Source organism: Schistocerca gregaria, chromosome 3 (assembly GCF_023897955.1).
Source record: "Schistocerca gregaria isolate iqSchGreg1 chromosome 3, iqSchGreg1.2, whole genome shotgun sequence".
Lineage (NCBI taxonomy): Eukaryota > Metazoa > Arthropoda > Insecta > Orthoptera > Acrididae > Schistocerca > Schistocerca gregaria.
The window spans coordinates 584,095,656-584,100,655 of record NC_064922.1 but is presented as its reverse complement, the minus strand read 5'-3'; the positions used below and the strand labels follow the sequence as shown (position 1 = coordinate 584,100,655).

Sequence of the window (5,000 nt, the reverse complement as noted above, 5' to 3'; positions counted from 1 at the left end):
CCCCCCGCACAGTGGTGACGGTGTGCGGGTAGTGTTTCCGACACCGCTTCCTGCGGTGGCAACGCTGGGGCAGAGTCGATACTCGCCCACTGGTGGAAGGTAAGCATTCTGCTTTACATCAGTACATAACTAATATTTCAGTCGTCTGACGTCCCTCCTTAGTAAATGATGCAGGACCACATACATAGATGATACATACTGTAAACTGGGGAGGACAGTGTGAACCGCACTCGACCCAGTCACCCTATCTCACAGTCCACTCTGTGTGTAACAAAGCGAAAGCACCAAAGCACTATCGTTCAACAACATCCATTTTATCCTCGCTGCCACAGAACACTATCCAAAGAACGACAAGAGGAACGTCACGTCCACTAATAAGACAGAATGTCTCACATCACCCGCAAACAACGCAGCTCAAATCAGCCAGCAACACCCACAGTGGTCCACCCAGTATCAACACAGGACGCAACGCCACGCCACAACACAAAAGGTACAAGTAATAAAATACCCTTTGGCCACACCCCTTATAAAGGCATCGAACCAACCCACCACCTGACACCAGCCAAACGTACATCCTGATTTGACACATCTCTGGCAACCTAACCCACGTTGGCCCTTAACCTAACCCACGTTGGCCCTTAACCTTACCCACGTTGGCCCCTAAACTTACCCACGTTGGCCCCTAACCTTACCCACGTTGGCCCCTAACCTTACCCACGTTGGCCCCTAACCTTACCCACGTTGGCCCCTAACCTTACCCACATTGGCCCCTAACCTTACCCACGTTGGCCCCTAACCTTACCCACGTTGGCCCCTAACCTTACCCACGTTGGCCCCTAACCTTACCCACGTTGGCCCCTAACCTTACCCACGTTGGCCCCTAACCTTACCCACGTTGGCCCCTAACCTTACCCACGTTGGCCCCTAACCTTACCCACGTTGGCCCCTAACCTTACCCACGTTGGCCCCTAACCTTACCCACGTTGGCCCCTAACCTTACCCACGTTGGCCCCTAACCTTACCCACGTTGGCCCCTAACCTAACCCACGTTGGCCCCTAACCTAACCCACGTTGGCCCCTTAACCTAACCCACGTTGGCCCCTCAACCTAAGTTACGCTGCACCTTAACCTAAGTTACGCTGCACCTTAACCTAAGTTATGCTGCACCTTAACCTAAGTTACGCTGCACCTTAACCTAAGTTACGCTGCACCTTAACCTAAGTTACGCTGCACCTTAACCTAAGTTACGCTGCACCTTAACCTAACTTACGCTGCACCTTAACCTAACTTACACTGCACCTTAACCTAACTTACACTGCACCTTAACCTAACTTACACTGCACCTTAACCTAACTTACACTGCACCTTAACCTAACTTACACTGCACCTTAACCTAACTTACACTGCACCTTAACCTAACTTACACTGCACCTTAACCTAACTTACGCTGCACCTTAACCTAACTTACGCTGCACCTTAACCTAAGTTACGCTGCACCTTAACCTAACTTACGCTGCACCTTAACCTAACTTACACTGCACCTTAACCTAACTTACACTGCACCTTAACCTAACTTACACTGCACCTTAACCTAACTTACACTGCACCTTAACCTAACTTACACTGCACCTTAACCTAACTTACACTGCACCTTAACCTAACTTACACTGCACCTTAACTGTCACATGTAACGTCACAGGAATGTAGCTTTGCCTAACAGCAACCCTCTGAACATAGTTCACTGCTTGGATCCTCTGGTGTCATGTGTATTTCTTGATGCCATGGTGCGTACCCTCACATAAAGGTCTTTCGAGTGTTGCGTACTTTCTACACAGTCCCGCTAACCACTGGAAGGGTGTACCGCTACAGAACGAATATCGCCCTCCCCTCCTGCCCTTCCAAGCTGGTCGGTCAGGCGTTTGTTTGTGAAATGAGCCTTGCAGCTGTTCAGTTGCATTCGGTTGTCGATGCAGTCAGTGTACGTTGTGGTACGGCCTGTGTGGACTGTCCGCTGATGTACGCGTAACCCACACTGATCATCCGTCGTTACGTACTGAGTGACATAATGTGGCACATGCTTGACCGTACACCGGCTGCGCCCTACAATGGCGAATCATAAGGGCCATATGTTGTGCACGATGCTACTTGTCTCGTCTCCCCATTACAGCGAGATTGCACTGTTGTACGCCGTACAGACATGTGGTAGGTAGGTACGGACGAAAGTATTGCATGTTGGGCCCCCCCCCCCTCCTCCCTCTGCCGGGAATCAGCGTGAGCCGTCTGTTGATGTAGCGACGAGGGTTTTCCTATTTAATCGTATTGCCCCACACAACATGATAGCACGGTGGACCGCGTTCCACATCTGCGACATGCTACAGAGGCCGGTTGACAGTCGACCGCGCAAGGGACATTGCACACGTGCGCGGACCATCTTCCACGTGTTCTCTCGTGTACATGCCGCAGTGTGTATGTGGGCTGATGTAGCGTGTCGTGACACATAACATGCAGGCATGCCAGAATCGTAGATTTCGCAAATGTAGATTGACGTATACGATCCGCAAATGAACTGGAAATCAGTTGTTGAGCGGTTGTTCGCGCTGCAGGTGCATCGGTGATAGCGACGATCGGTACATCTATGAACCGGTTGTTTCGGCGGTACCCGCCATGCCCCCGAACCTGAGTTGGCCATGTGGGTATGAAGCGATACGAGGCTGTGGCTTCGTGGGACAGTCCCCGGCCGGTGAGGGGGGGCCGCCCGGCGTGCTGGCCGCGCGCTGCGTGAGCGCACGCACTACAGCCGGCTGGTGGGGGGCGCCCAGTGGCAGGAGCGCCGGCCGACGGGCCCGGCTGGCGTCCCAGCTATGCGCCGGCGCACCCTGCGCGCGGCGCCAGGCGGCCAAAGTGGGTTCTGCCGAGCCCGGTGCGAAGCGCGGTGGACATCTGCTGTGTGCTGGTCCGATTGCGGACTGTGTGCGTTGAGGATGCGCCGCCGCCCGGCACTCGGCGTCGCGACGCCGTCTGCTGCTCGGTCGCCCCCAGCGGTTCTCGCAGGTGGTTTGTATCGCAGCTCTGCGGACGTGTTGGCGCGTGCGCTGTGCTGGGAGAGTTCGCTTCTGCACCCAAGTGGGGCTTTGCCCTTCTGTGGCGCTGGCGTTGGAGCTGCCGGTCACCGTAGGTGGCGCGTGTTGTTTCCCGCCGGCAATGCCACGACAGCACGCTCCCGGGCCTCTGTCGGCAGCGGCAAGCTCAGTTGGGAGCACGGGTGTTCGCACTGAAAGCGTCTACTCGCCTATCTCCGGGCGATTGCGCCTCTCTCGAACCCGACCAAGTACTTAGGACGGCGCTGCGCGCCGCCGGGACCTGAGAGGGTTTCGAGGTGTATCGTGCAGGGGAGCTCAGCCTCCTCCTGTTTGCAGAATAATTGAGCGGACGCTTGCGTGTTCGCGCGGGCCCTCGGGACACACTCCCGGGCGGCCGGCTGCTCAGCTCTCGTTGACGCAGCTCCCTGGTTGATCCTGCCAGTAGTCATATGCTTGTCTCAAAGATTAAGCCATGCATGTCTCAGTACAAGCCGCATTAAGGTGAAACCGCGAATGGCTCATTAAATCAGTTATGGTTCCTTAGATCGTACCCACGTTACTTGGATAACTGTGGTAATTCTAGAGCTAATACATGCAAACAGAGTCCCGACCAGAGATGGAAGGGACGCTTTTATTAGATCAAAACCAATCGGATTGGCTCGTCTGGTCCGTTTGCCTTGGTGACTCTGAATAACTTTGGGCTGATCGCACGGTCCTCGTACCGGCGACGCATCTTTCAAATGTCTGCCTTATCAACTGTCGATGGTAGGTTCTGCGCCTACCATGGTTGTAACGGGTAACGGGGAATCAGGGTTCGATTCCGGAGAGGGAGCCTGAGAAACGGCTACCACATCCAAGGAAGGCAGCAGGCGCGCAAATTACCCACTCCCGGCACGGGGAGGTAGTGACGAAAAATAACGATACGGGACTCATCCGAGGCCCCGTAATCGGAATGAGTACACTTTAAATCCTTTAACGAGTATCTATTGGAGGGCAAGTCTGGTGCCAGCAGCCGCGGTAATTCCAGCTCCAATAGCGTATATTAAAGTTGTTGCGGTTAAAAAGCTCGTAGTTGGATTTGTGTCCCACGCTGTTGGTTCACCGCCCGTCGGTGTTTAACTGGCATGTATCGTGGGACGTCCTGCCGGTGGGGCGAGCCGAAGGCGTGCTTGCGCGTCCCGAGGCGGACCCCGTTGAAATCCTACCAGGGTGCTCTTAGTTGAGTGTCTCGGTGGGCCGGCACGTTTACTTTGAACAAATTAGAGTGCTTAAAGCAGGCAAGCCCGCCTGAATACTCTGTGCATGGAATAATGGAATAGGACCTCGGTTCTATTTTGTTGGTTTTCGGAACCCGAGGTAATGATTAATAGGGACAGGCGGGGGCATTCGTATTGCGACGTTAGAGGTGAAATTCTTGGATCGTCGCAAGACGAACAGAAGCGAAAGCATTTGCCAAGTATGTTTTCATTAATCAAGAACGAAAGTTAGAGGTTCGAAGGCGATCAGATACCGCCCTAGTTCTAACCATAAACGATGCCAGCCAGCGATCCGCCGCAGTTCCTCCGATGACTCGGCGGGCAGCCTCCGGGAAACCAAAGCTTTTGGGTTCCGGGGGAAGTATGGTTGCAAAGCTGAAACTTAAAGGAATTGACGGAAGGGCACCACCAGGAGTGGAGCCTGCGGCTTAATTTGACTCAACACGGGAAACCTCACCAGGCCCGGACACCGGAAGGATTGACAGATTGATAGCTCTTTCTTGATTCGGTGGGTGGTGGTGCATGGCCGTTCTTAGTTGGTGGAGCGATTTGTCTGGTTAATTCCGATAACGAACGAGACTCTAGCCTGCTAGCTAGTCGCGTGACATCCTTCGTGCTGTCAGCGATTACTTTTCTTCTTAGAGGGACAGGCGGCTTCTAGCTT

The 5,000-nt window shown here is 53.9% G+C and overlaps 1 non-coding gene across 1 annotated transcript in view; it reads left to right on the top strand.

The window, feature by feature from the left end:
• Positions 1 to 3,502: 3,502 nt before the first annotated feature.
• The window catches only part of LOC126357237 (small subunit ribosomal RNA), a 1,893-nt gene continuing 395 nt past the window's right edge, over positions 3,503 to 5,000 (top strand). Inside the window, exon 1 of the ribosomal RNA XR_007566186.1 lies at positions 3,503 to 5,000. This exon is cut by the window's right edge and continues 395 nt beyond it. This is a non-coding gene — a ribosomal RNA (small subunit ribosomal RNA).